Source organism: Lacerta agilis, chromosome 4 (genome assembly GCF_009819535.1).
Source record: "Lacerta agilis isolate rLacAgi1 chromosome 4, rLacAgi1.pri, whole genome shotgun sequence".
In the NCBI taxonomy this organism is placed as follows: Eukaryota; Metazoa; Chordata; class Lepidosauria; order Squamata; family Lacertidae; genus Lacerta; species Lacerta agilis.
Genome location: NC_046315.1, coordinates 13,425,494 through 13,450,888, shown reverse-complemented (window position 1 = coordinate 13,450,888; position 25,395 = coordinate 13,425,494). Strand labels below are relative to the sequence as shown.

Here is a 25,395-nt window from a genome sequence, read left to right as displayed (position 1 = left end):
TGACACAGAGCTCTATCGTAGGTCAGCCAAGGGTGAACACCTGAGGTAGGTGAAAAGTCCCCCTGGACTCAGGCACGGGCACAACCCCCTTTCAGGGGTTGACCAAACCAAGTTGAGTCCCTGGATTCCTTTAACGGAATACCCTTCACATAGGGATGGCGAGACCGTTCTCCCATCCCTATCACCTGAACCAGAGCCTATCTGCAACCTTACAAGTTGTGACGAATTGCTACATGGCAGGCAAAACCCAAATGGCCACAGCCAATCCGCCAAGTGGGGAAAATTGCTGCCATGCCCCAGTCCCAATGACAGACAACACACGACAGCATAGCAAGGTCAATCTCAAAATGCCCTAAAAGTAGGGAGAGGTGGGTGGGTGTTCTGGTGCATGAGCTGAAAGAAGAAGCTCTGGGTCATGTGCATAGGTTTATATAGGTCCCTCGATCATTTTACACTGCACCCACTGGCCAGATTACACCCAGCAACGAGAGACCTACCAGTCAGGTGTTGTGGCTATCCAATAGACCCACCCACAACCAGGAGGTCAGTCTCCAGGTCTCACCGCAACACGTGCCCTCTTTTAGGGAGGACACGATTTAGCAGAAACACAATGAGCTTCTTAACTAGACTTGGTCATACCTTTTGAGATCAAAACCTATGCATAAATCAGAGCTGGCTGGCTATTATAATCCATATAGAAAATAGACTTGTATTGACCACACGTTGTCTGAGAAATTAACTGGGCAGATACTTCATTGACTTGCAAGGAGTACTTGACAGAACAGTTTCTTTTCTGTTTTCCCTTACCTAGAGGACAGATTGACAATAGCATGCAAAACAAGAGTTCTATCTTGCTCAATTTAAGAGTTTGTGTGAACGCATGCAGAGGATAGATCTTGGTGCCCCTATAAATTGTATATGATATAATTGAATATATATGTCTTGCTATATGAAGAACAATCTGTTTATCTGCATTGGCTGTCTTTGAGGGCGTTGGGTCTTAACAATGTAAGTCATATAAATGAGTAAGTTATTGTTGCTAGCTTTTCATAAGATGTTGTAAAACATGGGTAGGCAAACTAAGGCCCGGGGGCCAGATGCGGCCCAATCACCTTCTCAATCCGGCCCACGGACAGTCCGGGAATCAGCGTGTTTTTACATGAGTAGAATGTGTCCTTTTATTAAAATGGATCTCTGGGTTATTTGTGGGGCCTGCCTGGTGTTTTTACATGAGTAGAATGTGTGCTTTTATTTAAAATGCATCTCTGGGTTATTTGTGGGGCATAGGAATTTGTTCATCCCCCCCCCCAAAAAAAAATATAGTCTGGCCCCCCACAAGGTCTGGGGGACAATGGACTGGCCCCCTGCTGAAAAAGTTTGCTGACCCCTGTTGTAAAAGGTAAAATCGTCGAGAAGGTGGATGGAGGTAGGAAGGCACTTCCCCATGCAAATTAAATTGTGGTTATAGATTCTGTATGAATGCCCATTGTGATGTAATTGTGCACTCCTTGTAGATTGGGCTTAGGCTGCCCAAAAGAATTGGAAGGGCAAAACGACTTCACTGCCTTAAGTGATATGGTTGTCTGTGAGTGATGGAAAGGGTTAATAAAAGACAGAATGAACAGATGGTTGGCTCTGGGAATCACCTCCTATGGCTCCCTGGCTATGTGTTGGATGTTGCATGGAATACCACCTAGGCAGGTTGGCAGAGGCCTAATGCAGTGAGTGGTGCAGACCTGGGCCCCGCACTGTGGGTGCCCAGCACACAAGCGCCACACTGCGGCATCTCCATTCCTCTGGTTTTATATCTTTAAGATGGGATTCTGTAGCAGGAGGCACTGGCAAGGATCTCTTTGCATGACTGAAGAGTTGGCCAATTTCAGGTCTGTTGCTCACAACATCTAAAGTTTTATTCAGAGGAGACAATTGGAGGAGGAGATGGGGGCAGGAATAAACAGGCATGCAATATTCAATATATGCATACTTAGACTTGAGTCTTTTGATAGACAATCGAGTTTCTCCTAGCTTCCTAGTGCTTGGGAGATAGAGTTGGGCTGTTTTCCAGCTCCACTTGACAGCCGCACATGGGATCAGCTGTTTTTCAGGAGTTGTAATATAGTGCTAGGCTGAATACAGAAGCTGGGAGCAGATCCAGCCTGTTTATGACCACTGCCTCAGGCAGGGCAGATGATTCAAGCCTCTTACTCTCCATCAATGAACAGGAAGTGCAGATCAGTAAGGGGTCATGTAATGGAACACCGCTGTTTGTTTATATTGGAGCAATAAAACTTTGACTGTAGAGTTACTGTTGGTTTTCCCTTACTGGGGAAGAAAAAAGAAACTGAAATGGATATCCACAACCAAATCCTAATTCGGTAAAATCTGCATATTTTCAAGGAGCCTTTGCCAGGGGAGAACAAAGCATTTTGTATTTTATTTGTACAGTAGTTGTTACATTACCTCCCAAAACCAAATTCAAAAATGGGGGGGGGGACTTCCACAACAGTCTTAAGAAATGATGTCTTGGTATTAACTAGGAGCGTAGGAAACAGACTTATATCGAGTCAGAATTTTGGTCCAACTAGCTCAGTGGCTCTTGGGGTTTCAGACAGGAGTCTCTCCTTTTCCTACCTGGAGATGACCGCTCTGGTCAGAACTCACCTGGAATACTGTGTCCAGTTCTGGGCACCACAGTTCAAGAAGGATACTGACAAGCTGGAACGTGTCCAGAGGAGGGCAACCAAAATGGTCAAAGGCTTGGAAATGATGCCTTATGAGGAACGGCTTAGGGAGCTGGGTATGTTTAGCCTGGAGAAGAGAAGGTTAAGGGATGATATGATAGCCATGTTCAAATATATAAAAGGAGAGGGAGAAATGTTGTTTTCTGCTGCTCCAGAGAAGTGGACACGGGGCAATGGATTCAAACTACAAGAAAGAAGATTCTACCTAAACATTAGGAAGAACTTCCTGACAGTAAGAGCTGTTTGACAGTGGAATTTGCTGCCAAGGAGTGTGGTGGAGTCTCTTTCTTTGGAGGTCTTTAAGCGGAGGCTTGACAGCCATCTGTCAGAAATGCTTTGATGGTGTTTCCTGCTTGGCAGAGGGTTGGACTGGATGGCCCTTGTGGTCTCTTCCAACTCTATGATTCTATGATTCTTTGAGATGCCAGGAGTTGAATTTGGTACCTTCTGCATCAAAGCAAATGTTCTAGCACTGAGCTACAGCCCTTCCTTATGTCCTAGAAGGGAGAGAGTGGAACAGATTGCCTTGGGAGGAGGTGGACACCCCGTCGCTGGAAATACTTAAGCAGAAGCTGAACAGTCACTTGCCAGGTGGGCTGTACTTGTATGCTGCATTTAACGTAGTTCCTGCACCGAGGAAAGGGTGGGTTGTGATAACCTTTGTGGCCCCTTCCAGCTCCAAGTTTCCTATACAGTATCTCTGTGGCTTCTAGCAACTCACACTATCAACGGGTTAAGAAGGCATCTCCCCAAGAACCAAAAAGAGGGACAAAATGGGGTCCATTATTTTTACAGAGACTTGTAACGGAAAGTATTATCGGGGTGGTCCCTGATACATAGCGACAGTTGGAAAGTGTGTTTGCCAATTCGGTTTTTCCTCCTGTTCCTCTTTATTCCCAGCCTCCTCTGCCTCTTCTCCCAGGACCATTTCTTTTTACGGTTCTAATTCCTCGAGTTAGGTGGCTTTATAATGGAATTGCATTTTATGAATGCCAAGAGCTGCGTTGGGGGAGCACTCGTCAAAGAGCGGGATGTGAATCTTGAAGAATAAATGAATAGATGTTTTCACGCGGTGATCATTTTCAGGGCCCTGAGAGAGTCACTAGTGTGCGCCACCAAGAAATTAATCAATACCAAGAGACCCACTGGAGATACCCGTAGAGAGGCCTTCCCACGGTCACTGATATGCTTCCTTTCATCCCCTCTTTTACTCCTCCTCCACCTTAGAAATATAGAAACGTAGGAAGATGCTATTGAGCTCAGTATTGCCTGACCTACACTGGCAGCAGCTCTCCAGGGTGTCAGACATGGGACATTCCCAGTCTTACTTGGAGATGCCAGGGATTGAACCTGGGACCTTCTGCGTGCAAAGCAGATGCTCTTCCACTGAGCTGTTGCCCTTCCGATGTGCATAGGGGCATAAGAAGCTGCCTTATACTGAGTCTGGCCCTATGGCCCACCCAGCTCCATATTGCCTACATTGACTAGTGGCAGGTCTCTAGCAGGGCTGGATTAAACCACGTGGAGGCCCCTAGGCAGTCAAAATCTTGGGGGCCCCTTCACAATGATGTTGGTTTCTGAGTTAATTGGGGTTTCTCTTCCAAAATCAAATTCTTTCAAGTTCGAATCAACATTATTTTGATCCATTGTTGTGGGGCCCCTAAAAGGGGTGGGGCCCATAAACCAGTGCCTATACTGACTATTTGATGATCTGGCACTGATCTGGCAGGGTTTCCCCCCAAATCTACCTTGAGATGCTGGGAATAGAACTTGGGAGATGTTCTATTACTGAGCTATGGCTAATAATAATGTTGGTGATTATGACAATGATGGCGATGATGCAATTTGTATTGCATTATTCAAAACCAAAGAACATTTCAAAACTGGCTCACAATCAAAGGGTGAATACAATAAAATAGAATTTCCCCAACCTTCCAGCTGTTTTGGACTACAACTCCCATGCTGGCTAAAGCTGACGGCAATTGTAGTCCAAAACAGCTGGATGTCATCACTAGGTTGAGGGAAGGCTCCAATAAAACAGCATCGTGTGAATCCCATCTATAGAGTTGCATGTGAAAATTAGGAGAGGAAAATTACGTAGGACTAGTGCTGAAAATTAAGTAGGACTAGACAGGAGTGCCTAGTGTGCTCTGGTGCATGGGGTCATGAAGAGTCGGACATGACTAAATGACTAAACAACAACAAAGTGCTGAATACCATCCTATGCTTATCTATCACTTGTTTCTAGTACACATAAACATAAATGCTTACCCATGGACATTAAGTGCACAAATTGTTATTTCAGAGTGCGGCGTGGCTTCAAAATAAGCTGATAACACATTGCATTCAACACCTCATTGGCTTCTTAAATGGTGAAGAAGGAGTTGTTATTTTCCAAACCAAGTGAAAACAGGAGACAGGCAGAACCTTCCCCAGTGTTTAAAGAAGGGGGATATAGACAATGAGCCTAGGTTTGAGAATAGCGGGTTCTCCAAGAGGATTCTTGTTCTCCCATCTGTGAAATGTTGAAGGCTATGCTTGTATATTTATCAGCTGTCCACTTGCTGGAGTCCTCTGAGTGACATGTGAAGTAAAAACAAATTAAAAATCACCATTGCAATAGAGCAAATTAAGACACAGTAAAGAAGACAGTTATGCAATCAACCCTTTAAAACAGAGACTAAAAGAGATTAAAACACTGCAGCAGTGAACAATTGAAATAAAGTTTTTAAAAAAATAAATAAATCAAGAGCTAAATAACATATTGTAACATTTTGTTTGATCGTATGTTGTGCTTTTAGCAGGAGTTTTACCCAGTTTATGGTTTTGATTATTTACTAAAAGCATTTATTAAAAGACACCTGAAACTTTAACCTTACCATTATGTTACAATATAATAACCTAGCTGAAGACAACCATGTTGGTCACCCAGCACTTTCCTCCAATCGCCAAAGAGGAAGTTAACATTACATGTGGCTCCGATTAGACTCCAGGAAGTAGAGTGTGTTCCCGAAAGAAAGAAAAAAATTAGCTGCCTTCTGAACATATTGCTGGAGAAATCAGGAGGTTACTAATTGAGTTCAAACTAAATGAATTTGATTCCTCGTTAGCTGGGCAAATTACACCATCCTGGAATCCAGACTTTATTAGTCACTGAGGTGTTTCTTATTTCATTTCATGCTTGGCTTTTGCTGTGCCAAGAAGGAAGAAGATAGGAATCCTTATGCCTTTATACGGAATTCCTGTTTGCACCTCAAGTTCTGGAGATGTTTCTTCCCTGCCAAGGGAGCCATATGGGAGAGCATTCCATTCAAATGCAAAGCAGGCTTTTGAAAGCTGGACCAATCCAAACAGAGTGATAAAAGCTTAAAAGCAAAGTGAAAGCAGGATAAAACTCTGAAAGAGAAGGTGGGGGACTTTTCAGCCCAAGGGCCACTTGCCCTTATAGATGTCCTCCTGAGGGCCAGGTACTAGTGGTGGGCGTGGCCAGAGGCAAGCAGTGGGTGGAACAACAGATATGGCTCCTGCCTTGGTAGAGAAGGCTACATTCAAGTCATTCACCGTTTCTAAAAACACGTTTCTCCATCCAGGCATGCAGGAGGCATGGTTCCAGTTCAAGGACACATTCCAGCCAGGAAAAAAGCATTCAAGGAGGCGGGTGGACGAATTGATTGATTGATTGATTATTTGATTTCTATACCTCTTAATATATTTAAAATATCTCTAAGCAGTGTACAGAAAACTGAAACAATGACAGACAGCAAACAAAATACCATCCTTTCCCATGTATAAGTGCAAGTAGATAAATAGGTACCTCTCCAGCGGGAAGGTAAACGGCCACATGACCCGGAAAAACTGTCTGTGGACAAACGCCGGCTCCCTCGGCCAGTAAAGCGAGATGAGCGCCACAACCCCAGAGTTGTTCGCGACTGGATTTAACTGTCAGGGGTCCTTTACCTTTACCTTTTTAATGTTAAAAGGGGGGGTAGACTTATACACAGATAGTGCATAGGGGGGACGTGTGATTGGTTGCTGCCGCGAGCCAGAGATTGTCAGTGACTATTGGGCGTGTGATTGGTTGCTGCGTCAAGGTCAGGTGTTGATTGGCTGTTGCTGCGGTAATTTGGTGAGCAATTTGCAGCTTTTGCTGGCGAGGGGACAGAGGATCGGTATGGGAAATCCTCCCCCCTAAAAAAGCTCAACAAAAGTAAAAGAAAAAAGAAAAAAAGGAGACATCTTATACGTGGGGGCGTGTTATACATGGAAAAATACGGTACTACAAAAAATACAGTTGCATGTAAAACTGTTACATTAACACATAGTTACTGATACAGTCATACCTTGGTTTTCGAACAGCCTAGTTCTCAAACGTTTTGGCTGCCGATCGACACCCAGAAGTGCCTGCTCCGGTTTTCAAATGTTTTTTGGGAAGCCAAATGTCCAACAGGACTTCCATGTGGGGAATTGTCATTTACAGGTTCACTGTGCCATAGAGGGACCTCACCGTCCTTCCTTCTGGAGAGAGAGAGTGTGTACAGGATTGTGCCCTTCTTTTTGAAGGTCTTTCAATAGCATTGCTCCCACATCACAGGCCAAACTTTGTTCTCACCATGCTGTCCACTGCGAGGAGGGAGTTCCATTAGCTCCCATTGCCAGTGGGAATTGCCACCTCTATTTTTAAGAACAGATCATTGGAACGTTAGACGGAAATAGCCCTAAATGGGTCCAGCAGGTTGGAAGTGAAATAAAACTTCTGTGTCATCACAACCTTAACTCTGTTTCACATCAGGTTACAGCCCCTCCTCTGTAAGGACCTAACCCATTTCCACAATAACATTGAGAAAAATTGTATCTGTGGCAAGGCGCCATCACTTTCAGGCTTTTCCCGCTCTTGAGAGATTGGCAAATTTGTCAAAATTGGTTGCTCTCAACATCTCATTTTCCCCCACAATCTTGAATTCAGCTCACCATGTTTCTGCACTTTTTAAAGAAATAACCCCTCCTGAAGATTCACGAGCATTTTCATAGGATCATAGAATCATAGAGTTTGAAGGGACCCTGAGGAACATCTAGTCCAACCCCCTGCAGTGCAGGAATATGCAGATGTCCCATCTGGGAATTGAACCTGCAACTTTGTTGTTATCAACCATGTGTTCTAACCAATGGAGCTATCCACTTAGATTTTGTGCATATTTCTCCTAATACACCCAATTTTGTACAGAGTTTTGCCTAATATGCACATTTTTACCAGTTTGTTCCCCATAGCATTTGTGTTTGTGTGTGTGTTATTTTCACTAACATATGCAATTCTGTGTAACTAAAATACCCAGCCGTCTTTGGAAATTCGCCCTTCTCTGAATTTTCATATGCAGCTCTCCAGCCAAGCAATATGTACAAAATGCACGGAATGGGGGAAAGTTTGCATAAAAATGCACAAATAAGTGAGAATGGTGTGCAAAAAATGCATTATATTAGGGGGAAATGCCTTGCAAAAAAATGTGCGTATGAGGCAAAATTAGTCAAAAGATGTGTATTTTAGAATAAAAGGTATTAAAATCCTGATGAATTTTCATGAAGACATCTTTAAAATGATAATAATTGCCAATGTATGTGGGAATGTGGAAAACTGAAGTTAATTTTTTTTTGGGGGGGGGACAAGTGATGGAAAGAAACCAAAACTGACAGTTTCACCTGGCCCCATCATTGGGCGACTACATATATATCAACAATCTGACAATGAAGTTATTGGGTGCTATAGGGTATCATTTTGCTCACAAAGCTATTTAACATATATATGAAGCTGTTGGGAGCCATCAGGGGATTGGGAGCACAGTGTCATCAATTCACTATTCATACCCAGATTTCTTTCTTTCTTTCTTTCTTTCTTTCCATCTGAATTGCAAGGGCCTGTGCAAGTCCTGGATCCTGGGTGCAGTGGTGGGTTGGATGACCACGAATCAGCTGAGGCCTGAGGCAGGGTCCTGAGCTGGGGAATTCAGCCAATTGGGGAATGGCACTTCCCCTGAAGGTGTCATGGAAAGCTACTCAATATTGATCCAGAGCAGAACTCCGATGTACAGTTAGCAGATTAAAAACTAAAACAATTTGCAGGATTCCCCCAAAATAGACCAGAGGCAATTATATTTCATCCAGCAGAGCTTTACTGCTACTGAAGGCAAATGAGCATAATGGTCACAAATCCAATACATCCAGGGTTGGCCCTGTGCATAAGAAATCCAGTTACAGCAGACTTACCTTACAATAACTTATAACAAGTCTAAACCTTAACACGAAGCATACTATGTACAGAACACCACACCAGAAGGAAGAGGAAGAGGAAATGAAACCCAGACTCCTTCTGGCCTTGCTTTTATACTCAGCATGACCTTGCTGAAAGAGATAAGAGAGCCAGTTTAAGCCAGCTATACTCAGCTTCTCTGAAGGAATAACCCAAACATCACGAACCTTCTGCCTGCTTCTTTCACACAGAGATGCTTCCAGAACCCTCTGGAATTAAGTAGAATAGGAAAGATCTCTGCACATCCGATCAATACTTTCTGCACTAAGAAATACAGACTGACAGAAGGAACAGGTGCATAGACTGGAGATGCTCTCCAATCCATCCTTAACACTTAGAGGCACATGGTACGATGGGCCAGTGCGCCTGGCTGTTAACCAGAAGGTTGGTGGTTCGAGCCCACCCAGGGACGGCTGTGGGAAGGATTCCAGCATTGCAGGGGGTTGGACTAGATCTGAAACATGGCAATGCTGCTGCTCCAGTGCCTGCTGAAAGCTCATTTGTTTTCCAAGCCCTATGCTGGCCTTTGATGTCAACTGTGATGCTGGTTTAACAAATGTTTGTCCTGATGGGGAGAGGCTGTTGAATTTATTACTTTAATATTTTGCTGGAGGGTTAAGAGAATTTCTTGGGAACCACCTTGGGAAATCTTTCTGAAAGGTGATATAAAATATTTTAAACAAACCAATTGTGTCATAGCATAATAGAAATTGAAGCTACAATCCTAAGCACTTGTCCCCCCCCCCCTGCTGTGGAGGGTATAACTCGAGTTACAAGGAAGGAGATTCCGGCTGAACATCAAGAAGAACTTTCTGAGAGTGAGAGCTGTTCAGCAGTGGAAGTCTCCCTCAGGAGGTTGTGGACTCTCCTTCCTTGGAGGTTTTAAAGAAGAGGTTGGATGGCCATCTGTCATGGATGCTTTAGTTGAGATTCCTGCATTGCAGGGGGTTGGACTAGAGGACCCTTGGGGTCCCATCCAGCTTTAAAATTCTATGATTCTACTAATGTGCAAACCCCATTGAACATGGCAGGACTAACTTAGAAACATGAGAAACATTCAAGAAGGTCAGTACATTGTGTTCCTTGGCCTCTTCCATTTCACCTGCACAAAAACCTTGTGAGGTAGGCTAGGCTACGAGATTGTGCCTGGCAGAAGCTCACATAGTGAGCTTCATAGCCAAGTGGGGATCTGAACTCAGGTCTCCATGATCCGGCACTCTAGCCTTTCCACTGTGCTGTGAAAGGAGGCTGTAAGAAAACCAGGCCAAATTCTGATCTGTAAGCTAGATGATGTGATACATTCCCCTACAAGTGGATTAAAATGACATCGAGTTGCAACTAGCAGACCTGTTCCTCCTTCAGCATGACTGACTGATCGTTTGCCGGGAAACTGTTGTGTCCCTGGAGGTTAAAGCTGAAAGCGACTGATAAGGAGAAAATTCCAAAAACCTTGAAACAGTGATCTGTTCGCAAGGGCCTTGAGAAAGACCTGCAAATCTTGGCAGCAAGAGGCGATCTTCAGGAAGTGTGGTTTATATGCAGAGGGTGGCGGGGGGGGGGGGGCGGGAGGGATACTTTCCCCAACAATAAAAGCCAAACCAACATCCTTTTGATCTTTTATCCTTTTAATTGGAAAAGGCACTAGAGTAACTGAAAAGGTGAACTGAATGATGTATTCACAGAGGTGGAAACTATAGAAATGGAAAACTGAGATTATACTATGTGTCATATCCAATATTCGTCATAGAGTATACAAAGGGGTTCCCTTCATTTTCCAACTTGAGTTTCATCTTTTAATTGCTGTTTAGTTTTAATGGCATTGTTTTATTGCATGTCTTAATTTTTTATGTTTAATGCTTTTAAGAGATTGTTTTATTGTTTTTTGTAATTATATATCTCAATATTTTAACGTGTGTGTAATTGTTTTTTATACTTGCAAACATAGAAACTTATATTGACAGTAATAATGATGATTATAATAAGAGCAGACCCACTGAAATTAAGGGATTCCTGATCAGAAGGTCGGCGGTTCGAATCCCCGCAACAGGGTGAGCTCCCGTTGCTTGGTTCCAGCTCCTGTCCATCTAGCAGTTCGAAAACACGTCAAAGTGCAAATAGATAAGTAGGTACCGCTCTGGTGGGAAGGTAAACGGCGTTTCCGTGCGCTGCTCTGGTTTGCCAGAAGCAGCTTTGTCATGCTGGCCACATGATCCGGAAGCTGTACGCCGGCTCCGTCAGCCTATAGAGCAAGATGAGCACTGCAACCCCAGAGTCGGACCCAACTGGACCTAATGGTCAGGGGTCCCTTTACCTTTACTTTTTAAGCCTATATATAGCACTGTGTTGTTTATTTCTTGACAGCCATCTGTCAGGAATGCTTTTATGGTGTATCCTGCTTGGCAGGGGGTTGGACTAGATGGCCCTTTTGGTCTCTTCCAACTCTGATTCTATGATTCTTGTTTTACGTATATATGTTTGTGTGTTACCAATCAGTTTTTTTAAAAAAATCTTTTTCCCAATTCTTTTTCCCAAAAGAAAAGAAAAGCTTCCCTTAAATAAAAAATCTCACTTTCCCCCACCCTCCCTTACCTGGGTGCCTGGGAAAGTCTCTGAATAGCTCTGTTGTTACAGCAATTATGCCTGTTTGTTTAACAGATATGCCACTTCTCCAAGAGTAAGCGGCTTTGCATTCAGTGGACCTTACTTCTGAGTAGACAGGTTTGGCAATGGAGAGCTGAGATCAGTTATGATCAGAGCTATTTATTCTAGAAAAAGAGGTGCCAGAACTCACCATGAATGCCTCCCTTGTTCTCTTATAATGGCAATGGTGCCCACCTGAGAGTTGCCGGAACTGAGTTCCAGTGAGTTCCGGCTGGGGGAAAAAAGCCCTGGTTATGATAGTGTTGCAACTGGGCTGAATCCATACAAATACAGTCGTACCTTGGAAGTCAAACAGAATCTGTTCCGGAAGCCCATTCGACTTCTAAAATGTTCGGAAACCAAAGTGTGGAAGCTCCTGCAGCCAATCAGAAGCCATGGAAGCCCCATTGGACGTTCAGCTCCCAAAAAAAGTTTGAAAACCGGAACACTCACTTCCGGGCTTTGATTGTTTGGGAGCCGACAAACATACGAGTAACAAGGTGTTTGACAACAAAGGTATGACTGTACTATGAAATGTGAACTGGCGTGATCCAAGCTTGAGCTACAAAATCCGCAATTGTTAAACAAACAGGTATTTTGAGGATTGAGTCCCATCCCTAATTATATACCCTGGAATTCAAGGGCTCCATTTACCTGCCAACAGTGGTTGATTGATTTTCCTCCATTAAGTGATGCTTACTTAAGCCCGGGGACGACAGAGGATGAGATGGTTGGACAGTGTTCTCGAAGCTACTAACATGAGTTTGGCCAAACTGCGAGAGGCAGTGAAGGATAGGCGTGCCTGGCGTGCTCTGGTCCATGGGGTTACGAAGAGTCGGACACGACTGAACGACTGAACAACAACAACTTAAGCCCATCTAAGGTACTGACCGTCAATGCATCTTGCAGAAGCGAAGTCCTTAAGCTGGTGAGATATTGCACATGGCTCAGATTGCATGCCATGCACACAGAAGGTTCAATCCCTTTGATGGTGAATCTCTGGGCCTGTGGATGTTGCGGGACTCCAACTCCCATCAGTCACAGCCAGTGTGGCCAGTGGTGAGAGGTGATGGGCATTTTAGTCCAGCAACATCGGAAGGGATACAGGTCCCCCATCCCTGCTGTAGACTCTGAATACCTCTTACTCTCATATCTTTGCCTTAGGCTGCCCCACCAAGCCTCCAAATGGAGTTTCTACTCTGATGCGGGTGGGAGGACTGCATTTTATTTTTTGCAGGGGTTGAGAAGGAGTTCTAGTGAGTCACATGTTTTGCGACTGAATGCCTCGCAGAGGCTGAAATTTCAAATCATACTCCTACGCGCCGTGCCTCTTAGCCAAAGAAATCCGAGGAACAAAGCTTCTTCTAGCTGGGCTCTAGTACAATGAGGAAATAGGTTTCCCTTTAATATGTTAGACAGTTCCCTGAAAGCATTAAAAAATAATAATAAAGAGAAATAGGATGACACTGTTTAGTTGCAAATATATCAGCTTAAGTGCTTGGAAATCACACTGAAAACAAATTACGAGCTTTGGTAGTGGAGCGGGCTGTTGGATCTCCGTTTCTTGGCACATACCTGCAGCGGTATAATTATGGGTTGTAGTCAACTCATGTTTCCTCAGAGTAGACCAACTGAAATTAATGACCATGATGAACACAGGTCCATTAATTTCAGTGTGTTTACTCTGTGTAAATGGTAGCGGGATGCAACCCATTCCCCTCTTCCAATGTTTACATTTCAGTGGGGGAGCAAAGATGGATACCCAATGACATAATTCAGTGGCAAACTGCCGGCTCCACATACAGAAGGTCTGAGGTTCAATCCATGCTATCTTCAGGCAGTGTCAGGAAGGACTCATGTCTGAAACCATAGAGAGATGCTTCCAGTCAGTGCAGGCAGCATGAGCTAGATGAACTGACAGTCTGGCATGGTAGCTGTCAGGACTGGAGTCAGATGCAAGTCAGCATGAAAGATGCAGAGGTGGTTTGTTGTTGTTGTTGTTGTTTAGTCATTTAGTCGTGTCCGACTCTTCATGGACCAGAGCACGCCAGGCACTCATGTCTTCCACTGCCTCCTGCAATTTGGTCAAACTCATGTTAGTAGCTTTGAGAACACTGCCCAACCATTTCATCCTCTGCCGTCCCCTTCTCTTTGTGCCCTCAATATTGCCCAGCATCAGGGTCTTTTACAGGGGGTCTTTTCTTCTCATGAGGTATTGGAGCCTCAGCTTCAGGATCTGTCCTTCCAGTGAGCACTCAGGGCTTCTTTCCTTCAGAATGGATAGGTTTGATCTTCCAGTGAAGTTAACTCTTTATTCAAGGAAATAGCATATGACTCAGCAGAACTTCCCAGTTGGTCTTGCCTCTATGGAACAGTTGCCAGGACTGAAGGTCCCTGCCTTGCACCCTTGCTAATGCTCCTCCTCTCCCAAGCACCTCTGGCCTCTGTTCTGCCCTCCTCATTATTCTTAGAGACCAGCAGGGAGGTGAGATTGTCGCAGCAGGAGAGGGTGACCCCCTGGATTCTTCAGCAGCCTCTTGACCCCCCCCCCCTGCTTCAGCCTCAAAGTCTGAACTGCTCCCTATCACAGGCTCTTCCTGCTCACTAAACCCTGTTGCCACTTCAGCATCCAGACCCTCCCCCCAATCTCCCCCCTTGGACTGGTCCTCAGCATCCCATCAGCAATTCCCTGGTTCTGAGACTTCCTCCTCTGGAGTTTCCCTTGGGGGTTCCCCAGCTGCTGCCCCCCCAACCCTTCTTTGTCTAGCCAGTCCATGACAGTATAAGGAAGGTTCTTGTGATCACCTTTTCTGCTCATTTCTCCCCTCAGGCAACTGGATAGTGCCACACACCTCTAAGTATATTTTGAGAGAGAGAATCTGTATCGTTCATTCCAAAGGCCACTGGGACATTATACAGTGAACAGCACATTAAGCAAAGAAAGAAAAAGAAAAGGACATTTGTGTATAACATGAGAGGGCATTCCAGGAGGCGGAGGAGGAAATGTGTCTTGTCAATCATCTGCCCTTGCAGTGGCCTCTTATACATCACCAAAAAGGAGGACCCATTTGCATACAATTTGTGTGTGTGAATATTTATATATAGATGCCAGTTTGGAAATAATTACTGTAATTTAAAAAGAAAGGCTAGACCTTTGAATATTTTCACACCACCTTTCTCCTCAGCAGATAACCGAGGCAGAGTTGAAATAAGATAAAATAAAATAACCTGTGGGGAGTAAGCTCTGGGAAAAGCCTGGGAAGACAAATGTGACATTAATATGTGCCAGAGTGTTATTTGTGCCAGCGCTCAAAAAGTTTAGAGGTCATTGCATCATAGTAGAGCAGATGAGCTGTAAAGAAAAGGTAAAGGTAAAGGACCCCTGGACGGTTAAGTCCAGTCAAAGGCAATTATGGGGTTGTGGCAAGGTGGCACTGTGGTCTAAACCACTGAGCCTCTTGGGCTTGCCGATCAGAAGGTTGGCGGTTCGAATCCCCATGACAGAGTGAGCTACCATTGCTCTGTCCCAGCTCCTGCCAACCTAGCAGTTCGAAAGCACACCAGTACAAGTAGATAAATAGGTACTGCTGCGGCGGGAAGGTAAACGGTGTTTCCATGTGCTCTGGTTTCCGTCACGGTGTCCCGTTGCACCAGAAGCAGTTTAGTCATGCTGGTCACATGACCCGGAAAGCTGTCTGTGGACAAATGCCAGCTCCCTCGGACTGAAAGCGACATGAACACCGCTTCCCAGTCCTGCTGACTTGAAACTGGATTCCAGGTCAATAAGAATGAATAGGTCCCTTGCCAATGGGATGTGAATTTCACCAGTTCGCCTACGTTGGTGGCCATATCTGCATTTTATGGTAATAAACACCATTATTCAGCTATCCACTGTATGAATACGCTTTTCCTTTTGTATGTCCTTGTTCTCCCACCAATCAGCTTAATTGGATGACCCTGGGTACTAGCATTCATTGGAGGTTTGGAAGCAAAGGTTGGATGGCCATCTGTCATGGATGCTTTGGTTGAGATTCCCTTCCAGCTCTACAATTCTATGATGGGCTGCTTCAAGACCCCCGATTCTCCCTTCTGAAGGTTCTTTCTCTCAAAACAGAAAGGACTGACTAGGGATGGATGAATCTGCCAGTTTTGGTTTCTCTCCGTTTCTCATTCTTCCCATCTTGAATTCAGTTCTCCACAATGCTGCATCAGTGTGCAATAAAAGAAAGTCCTAGTGGAAATTCATCCACATTTGGGGGTGAACTTCTACTATGCACATTTTTATATCTAATTTTCCCCAATATGCACATTTTTTTTTGCAAATCAAATGTCCCCAATAGAACACATTATAGGAGCCATAGTTGTAGGGGAAGTAACATGTAAGGCATACTGTACTCTGTTTTCCTAACTGGGAGTACTATTATTATAATTTCTGAACATAGAGAAGTGTACCACTTCCCACAGCCTACCTGCTGTGGTTCATCCTTCCCAGTGCTTTTTTTTTGGGGGGGGGAGACGCAGGGGTACACATACCCCTAAACATTTTGTGAATTTTGTACTTTTGTCCATTTACTGCATTTATTTTTCCTCGTTTGAACTATAAAATGGTGGTTTTTCTTGAGTCAAAATGAGAGTACCCCTAAACATTTTTAAGGGGGGGGAGCACTGATCCTTCCCATCCCTCACTTTACAGGGTGTGGAACATTCCAATAGTGAGTACTTGAAGCTGAGGGTTTTTTAAGCTTCTTTTTAAATTTGGAAGGACTTGTGTTCTTCTTCTTCTGTGGCACATTGGCTACACACAGGCCCATGGTTTATTAGGCAAATAATGTGCACTGTGCCCATCTGCTCTCTTCTTGTTTCTCCTCTCTTTCACTCCTCATGTACCCAATAAGATATCATGATTTGTTTCTCGCAGTATCCTATGATGTCCCAACTGGGAAATTGCTGTTTAGGGACTTTGTACAAAGTAGGATATTAAACCAGGACCAGACTGGGGTTTTTTGTTTTTTGTTTTTTTTGGTTGGTAAGCAGTGCTTAAACCACAGTTTCCTGCTTCAGACTTCACAGGACACTGTGGTTTTGGAAACCTTAATATTTTCCTCAAAGCCAGACCCACGAGGTGAAGAGAGAAGGAGAAGTGTGAGGAAGGAGCATGTGGGCACAAGCGCTATACTCCGTTTGAGATTGTTACATCTCCACCAGGCCATAAAGACCTGAATGAGAGCTATGTACAGTCCTTTTTTCCCAGGGGGGGTACATTTTGTGAATCTAACAGGAAAATAAACTAATTAAATGAAGTTTCTTCTCTAGCACTGTGAATTGTCAGTTCCGTTGCTACCCCCGATGGCGGCCTCATTTCCAGTCACTGTGTTTCCTGAGTCTCAGACAGAAGCAAGCGTTTATGTTGATTTTGTTGAGTCAAAATGAGAGTACCCCTAAACATTTGGGGGGGGCACTGGCTATGTGTGGTGCAGTGGTTAAGAGCGGTAGACTCGTAATCTGGTGAACTGGGTTTGCGTCTCCGCTCCTCCACATGCAGCTGCTGGGTGACCTTTGCTACTAGTCACACTTCTTTGAAGTCTCTCAGCACCACTCACCTCACAGAGTGTGCGCTGGCCCCAGGGGTTTGTCCGTGAAGCGAGGTCCAAGTCCAGTCCTGGGTTGAGGGGTCCAAAGGAGGTCAGTCCGGCAGGGAGCGAGGCAGGGAGCAGGTCAAGGTCCAAGGCAGGTGCAGGCACGAGGTTGCAGGTCAAGCATACGTTCGCAACTAAGTTACTCACGCAACTTGGGCTGGGTCTGGCTGGCTTTTATCTGGCCCTATGCTTAGGGCGGCCCCGATCCTCTGGAGACTCACCTCTCCTCCAGGCCTGGAGGCGAGCACTCCTCCTGTAAGCACTTAGCTCTCTTCGCCTCTCTGCCCTGAGCCTCTGCAGCTCAGGAGAGGTTGGTGGGTTACTGGACCCAGGGGCCGCCTCAGCTTCCTCTCTGACAGAGTGGTGCCAAAATTAAACTCTGGTTATGCCATAACACATGGCTGGTCAGTTGCATTTGGTGCTGTGGGTTGCACAGACCTGCATGCATGTGTAGCTTCACGAATCAAAGCACGAAGCTGTGATTCCTGCATTGCAGGGGCTTGGACTAGATGACCCTTAGGGTCCCTTCCAGCTCTACTACTCTGTGATTCTATGTAGTCAGAGATATACGTGTATTAAGAAGGAACACCTTCCATCTTATGACCAGCTTGGTTGTTGTTTTCTACGAGCGTTTCTGTTAGTATAGTTAATTCTGCGACTTGCCAAGTGAGACATGGATTTATTTCAGCGGGCTTTTGAAAAAATGAAAAAAAAAGGTTGATGGCAGAAGGTAGGCATTTTTTCTAATGCCTTACTGACCTTGAAATGTAAAACACAAAACTAGAGCGAGAATGAAAAGATTTATGCTACGTATCCTTGCCGAATGTGAGAATCCCGGCCAAGACAGCCCAAGGTTTGGCTTTTGTTAATGGAACTGTGATTCGTTCCACTGGGTACTACGGCTGGAGATGGATTTTGGAAATGTTTCAGTGAAAAGCTCCGAAGATAATCAAGGGCCTATATGTCAAATAAGTTTAAGAGGGCTGAGATGAGATAAGGACAGGAGCTGAGACTATTCATGGTATTGTGTGCGGGGGTGCATTTTCAGGAGTGTCAAACCATGTTTCCCCTTTATTGGGGGGAATTTGTACAAATGTTTGTTTATGCACACATGTTGCACACTTTTCCACACTCCCCATTGTCCTCACTAGTCCTCAGCGATGCGATAATGGTGAAGCCATTGGGAGTGGTTTTTAGGAAATTTGGCACACAGATGACAGCTAGCTCTGAAACATCTGAATCAAGGGAGGCTGTTGCAAGCCCTGAACTGGTGTCTGCACTCAATGATGGGCTGGATGAGGACCAGTAAACAGACTCTGAATCCTGGCAAGAGGAAGATGCTTTTGAATAGAGACCCATATGACCTCTGGGGCTGGGAGTGCCATTCGCCAGCTTTGGTTGGCAAGCCAGCTGTAGCTGTTTCTGGATCAGGACACTGGGCCGCTCTCTTCCAAGCACTGGTAACTATAGGGATGTGTGTAGATGCTAGGTTTATTAGCTATTCTCCTTCCTTCCTCACATTTGCAAGTTCAGTTTCAGCTTAGGAGGAAGCTTAGATAGGTTGGTTTCAGCCTTTTCGTTTAAGTAATCCAGGATGCTTTAAGGGAGGTTGGATTATCCTGGCATTTCCAGCTCCCCCCCCCAAAAAAAACCCACAATAATTATACAAGCAGTCTTGTAAAAGTTAAAAATAACATTTACTCGCTCCGTTGTGTTGCAGAATAACAGATACAGCTGATTTGTTCAGGCAGCCTTAAAATGGCAATTCAGTTACAAAGTCTAGCTTAAGACAGAGTCTCAACTGTAGCTCAGACTTAGCGATTGTTTTCACATTTCTGGCTTGGTGATGAGATGAAGAGGTAAGACTGAAGACAGGCAAAACTGGGTGTGCTCAGGCAGGTAAGGGGAATATATAAAAAGGTAAAAGGTAAAGGACTCCTGGACAGTTAAGTTCAGTCAAAGGCAACTATGGGGTTGCGGCGCTCATCTTGCTTTCAGGCCGAGGGAGCTGGCGTTTGTCCACAGACAGCTTTCCAAGTCATGTGGCCAGCATGATTAAAACTGCTACTGGCGCACAGAGGGCCGTGACGAGTGCCAGAGTGCACATAAACGCCGTTTAGCTTCCCGCTGCAGCGGTACCTATTTATTTACTTGCACTGGTGTGCTTTTGAACTGCAAGGTTGGCAGGAGCTGGGACAGAGCAACAGGAGCTCACCCCCATCACATGGATTTGAACTGCTGACCTTCCAATTGGCAAGTCCAAGAGGCTCAGTGGTTTAGACCACAGCGCCACCCACTCCCTATGCCCCCCCCCTCTGTCAGGGCACAGTAGGAGTGTCTGTCTCAGAGTTCTCTCTAGCAAACTTAAAGGTAAGCTCTGTGAGTTTCAGCTGCTATCGTGTGCCCATCTAGCAAACATGCATTGTTGGTTTGACTGCATTGGAAATATCACACAGTAACTTCCAGATTGGATTACTGCAGTGTGCTCAGGCAGGGGAAAGGGCTTCTGCAGAAGCTGCAGCTGCTGCAAAATGCAGCTGGACTGTGCACTGGGGTGGAATACCACCATTACACTAGTGCTGCTGTTGAAGGAATTGTGCTGGGTGCCAATTAGCTACTGGGTTGGCTTCAAAGTACACAGCCCTAAAGCTTGGGACCAGGCTAACTAAACGATTGTCTCATCCATAAGCAAATAACCGCTGCATTCTTCAGGAGAGAGCATCCTGCAGCTATCATCCCATCAGCAGCTCCATTCTGCGCAGGGTCAGGATTGGGCCTTTAGTATAAAATAATTTTTTTGTAATACATAAAGATACAGTGCAGAAGAAAATGTTTGAGTGAAAACACTGCGGAAATGGGGGTGGGGAGTCAGTTTGTGAAACAATGTAACTGTTTGATATGAAGACTGTTGTGAAAATGTTTGAGAAATGTAAAAAAAAATTATACTACCGAAAAAGGGGGGCCTTTAGTGTGGTGGCACCTGCCCTTTGGAATGCCCTCCCATTCCATATTGAAACGGACCTTCTCTACTGGCTTTTCAGCACCTGATAGAGTTTCCTCTTTCAACAAACCTTATCTTTATCCTCCATTACTGTCTGTCCTGGAACGAAATTGATTTTATGTATGTGTTGCTGTTTTAAATGCAGTTTGCATGTGGGTTGATTGTTTGTTTGTTTGTTTGTCTGTCTGTCTGTCTGTTTGTTTTTTTAAAAAAGCTTTTACATTCACTTGTTTTTAACTGTTCATCTGATCATAGGTCATAGATTTCCCAGGGGTATCTGGCTGGCCACTGCGAGAACAGGATGCTGGAATTGATGGACTGAGTCCAGTTTGGGTTGGCTTGGATTAGGTTTGCATGTACTTATCAGTGGCATGCAGTCAGTGGACTAGGCTAGTCCTCTAAATGTCCCCAGTAAATTAGAGTATTAAAGTATTAGAGCCTGGCACCTCCGTCCCAAATCCCGGGAAGCTTCTGCCTGGCTTAGGGAGGGAGGCACGATGCTAACGCATGCAACACTGGCAAACCTTGACTGTTCCCCTATGAAAAATTTCACTGCATGCCACTGCCTCTTGTCCAGGGAATCGGGTGGGAGTGATATTCACGAGGAAATGTGCCGCTGCTATAAAACAGACTGAGTATTGTGAAAGGCACCCCTTCACTCTTGAGGTGCTTCCCTCTCAAAGCAAAGGCTCACCACATTTTGTTGTTCAGTTGTTCAGTCGTTCAGTCGTGTCCGACTCTTCGTGACCCCATGGACCAGAGCACGCCAGGCACGCCTATCCTCCACTGCCTCCTGCAGTTTGGTCAAACTCATGCTAGTCGCTTCGAGAATGCTGTCCAACCATCTCATCTTCTGTCGTCCCCTTCTCCTTGTGCCCTCCATTTTTCCCAACATCAGGGACTTTTCTAAGGAGTCTTCTCTTCTCATGAGGTGGCCAAAGTACTGGAGCCTCAACTTCAGGATCTGCCCTTCCGGTGAGCACTCAGGGCTGATTTCTTTAAGGATGGATAGGTTTGATCTTCTTGCAGTCCATGGGACTCTCAAGAGTCTCCTCCAGCACCATAATTCAAAAGCACCAATTCTTCGGCGATCAGTCTTCTTTATGGCCCAGCTCTCACTTCCATACATTACTACTGGGAAAACCATAGCTTTAACTATACAGACCTTTGTCGGCAAGGTGATGTCTCTGCTTTTTAAGATGCTGTCTAGGTTTGTCATTGCTTTCCTCCCGAGAAGCAGGCGTTCACCACATAGAGCTTCCGATTCAGCTGTAAGTTCTGGGCCCAGAGGGCATCACAAACCACGTTATGAATCAATGTCAAGATACACATTAGCTGAATGGATAACCGCTCTGTGGACTTTAACCTGTGCACTTGAGGGCACCATGGTTTATCCAAGCAAGGCCCTGAGGCTTTCTTCTTTCGATGCTGAAATCTCCACAGGTGCTGCATTTTGCATTTCCGCACCACTCTTTCCAACGAGGAAGATATGGCAGAGGCTCCAAGCTGGAGAAGGGATTTCGTGAAAGGAGGGCAGGGAAGGGGCAATGGATGCGGAACCCTTTCGATGTGCTACAAGCTGCCCATCTAATCTCGCCCACTCGCTTGGCACCTGCAGTGATCATCTCAATGAATCAAACAAGCCAAGAGTCTGGGGGCACATTACCGGGCTGACAAATGGGAATGGCTGCTGGCTGCCAAGAGGCCATCTGCGGCTATCAAATGTGTGTGCTTCTGGCTCAAAGCCCAGTCGAGGCTTGGCCTGCATTAAGGGAAATGTCCCATTGTGCTACAAAAGCCCGCACTATTTTCTTTCTTTCTTTCTTTCTTTCTTTCTTTCTTTCTTTCTTTCTTTCTTTCTTTCTTTCTTTCCCCACCCCCAACCCCACCTTTTGCACGCACAGACAGAAGCGCAGAAATTGAAAAGCCAGTTTCTGAAAGTATTGAATACGATCCCTCGTGAGAAATCCCTCATAGAATCATAGAGCTGGAAGGGAACCCAAATGGTCATTTGGTCCAACCCCCTGTCACTCATGAGCTAGCAGCAGATGATGGGCCCATTTTCACATGCTGACGTATCGTTTTTTAAAAATGCAGTTTCGGTGGGTTCACCTTTAAATGGAAATTGAACCAACTTTCTCCCTGGTCCCTGCTGCTTGCAGCCCACTGGAGCTTGCATCTTTCAGTTCCCCAAGTGCTCAGCTTCCTCAGGCCAGCATGAATAGTGGGTAAAGTCACATCAACTGAATTTGGGGTTGCACATGGCAAATTGAGCTGTAACTGTCATGTGCCCTCTGCCCCACCCCCCAAAAGCCCCACATAGTCGCTCTCTGTCTCTTGAGATCAATTCCGCATGTAGATTCAGTATAATGCCATGGCAGAAATTTCTCCTGCATTTTCCATTCTTCATCAATTTAATGAGAGAAGCAATTGCCTTGGGAAAACTATCGAAGAGAAGAGAAAACGTCTGTCAAACTCGCATGAACTGAGGTGCCAGGGTTTTGTCGCACTTACTTCCGTGGTGGGAAGGGGACTTTTTGTGACTGCCCTTTCTTTCTTTCTTTCTTTCTTTCTTTCTTTCTTTCTTTCTTTCTTTCTTTCTTTCTTTCTTTCTTTCATTCTGCAAACCATCTCACCAGTGCTCACCAGGCTCTGCAGCCTTCCTGGGTGCTTGCCTTTCAACTGAAGCCCAGCACATTACATCATGAGGCCACCCTTCCCATGGAGCCTTTTCAAATCACGAAATGCAGGCAGCAGTGGAGGCTGCAGGGTGCTGGGAAAATGCTTGCAGGAAAAGCACAGGCATCAGGCAAGCTATAAACCTTGCACACACTGAATTTCTAAAGAAATTCTAAACTGCCCTGGGAAGGAGGCAGAACAAATAGAACCTTGTTTTTCAGGGGAAGAATGCTTTTTTAAAAAATTGGAGGAGAGATTTTGGCACAGCAGTAATCCAATGACATCATAGGGAATGCAACAGTAGGAGATCCTGCTCCCAGATCTTCTCCTGCTACCTGCATCCCTTCACATTCACCTGGTATTACCTGAGAGGTGGCAAGCAGCAAAAAAGGTGCTTTGTCCCAGGTTAAAGCATTTGCCCATGTACCCTAGTAATGTCTACTCTGACTGGCAGCATATCTCCAGGAGCTCTGGAAGATGTCCCTTTCCCATCACTTGCTACAAGATGCTTTTAACTGAAGAAGCCAAAGATTGACTCCAAGGGAAAGCAGACACAATCTGCCACCATAACAATCTCCCCTCCTTCTAGGCAGCCGGCAGGCCACCTGAGGCCCATAAGGATTAAGGTGCCCTGGGAAAAGAACCTTTCCCAGGGACCCCATCACCTGGAACGCTGCCACGGCAGCATTCAAGGTATCAAGGAAGGTGGTACATGAGTTTTTATTGTATTCCGAGAACTTTGAGGAGCAGGGAAGGAGATCATTTTGTAAAAGAGTCAAGCATTATGAGCTGGATGAATTCATGCTCTGCACTTGGTAGTTATGAATTTTGCCAGTTAGGAAACTTATGCTCCTGTCTTAGCTCGGCCCATCACAAATCTCCCTCTTCCTGTCTCAGGGATGAGCCTGGCTTTGTGCCCCTTTGCATTCCCAGATTTTGGCACTACTGCTTCAATCCGCTGCTCATCCGCAGCTGTTCCATATTGTTCTGAATGCTCTCTGTGGCACTTGGCCATCATGGCATTGTCAATTCACTGGGGGCTGAGAGAGTCATGCAATCCTGGCTGGCTGCAACCCGGAAAATGATAATTCATACCATTTGGGTGGCTTTTCATTCATGCCTATGGATTCCACCTAGAAATATTATGCCAAACAAGCAGGGAAGCAAGGATCTGTTGTTCCCCTGCTGGCATATTTTAATCCCAGGGCACAATCTTGGTTCCACTTGGTTGGTGCATTCTTTATTTCATTTTATTTTTTCTGTGGAGAGACTGGATAACTTCTTTGAATGTTTGCACAGTAACCCTCCCCATCCCCAACCAATCCCTTCCCAAGCTGTGCAGTTCAATCCCCTTGATATATGAGTCATTTAGCAGCAAGCCAGATTGATTTTGCTCTCTCGGGTTTCCTTCACTGGGAGAGATGGTGGCGTTTTGCTGCGAAGAGGCAGCGTGTCGACCCTGTTGCTTGTTTTCTTCTGCCCCGGGCATACGGATAGCTCATAAAAGAAACGGAGATTAATGTGATGGGGAATGCTCTAACGATGACCGAAGGAGAGGAAGGCAGCGGGAAGATGAGAAGGGCAGCGATAGGGCAAAGCATGGGAACAATTCACTTAGGGACACAGAAAGCTGCTTTACCCTGAGACAATTGTGTATTTGTGTATTGTCTGCACAAACTGGCAGCATCCTGCCAAGGTTCATCAAGAGTATGGAAACTAAGCCTTATGAGGAACGGTTGAAGGAACTGGATATGTTTAGCCTGGAAAAGAGGAGACTGAGAGGAGATGGGATTGCTATCTTCAAATATCTGAATGGCTGTCACATGGAAGATGAACAAGCTTGTTTCCTTCTGCTCTAGAGGGTAGGACTCAGGGGCGTCTTAGCCATACAGGCTAGTGGCGTGGGGAACCATGGCGCCACGTTCTGGAGGGCACCAGGGAAGAGGCGGAGGCTGGGTGCAGTGCCTCCTGGCATCAGCTGGCCACCCTTATCCGCCTCCACCATGCCGTGATGTGGCTGGAGCCTCCTCCCTGCCGGAGGAGCCACCCTCCAGCCTCACCTGCAGCGCCACCCTGGCCCCCTCCACTGTGCCACGCTGCGCCGCTCAGAGCCTCCATCCCGCGGGAGGAGCCGCCTTCCAGCTGCTGCCCACCCGGAGGGAAACGTGGGGGTGGGGGTGGGGAGGTGCCAGAGGGATCCTTGCACCACAGCGCCAGATAAGCTTAAGACAGCCCTGGTAGGACTGGAACCAATGGCTTCAAGCTCCAAGAAAGGAGATTTTGACTAAACATCAGGGTAAAAACTTTCTGACATTAAGAGCTGTTCAACAGTGGAACGGTCTCCCTCGAGAGGTTGTGGACTCTCCTTCCTTGGTGGTTTTTAAGCAGAGGTTGGATGGC

At 45.6% G+C, this 25,395-nt stretch overlaps 1 protein-coding gene across 3 annotated transcripts in view; it reads left to right on the top strand.

Annotated features, from left to right (window-relative positions):
* Positions 1–25,395, top strand: part of GRM5 (glutamate metabotropic receptor 5) — a 217,777-nt gene that overhangs the window by 83,492 nt on the left and 108,890 nt on the right. The gene's annotated exons all lie outside the window — the stretch shown is intronic.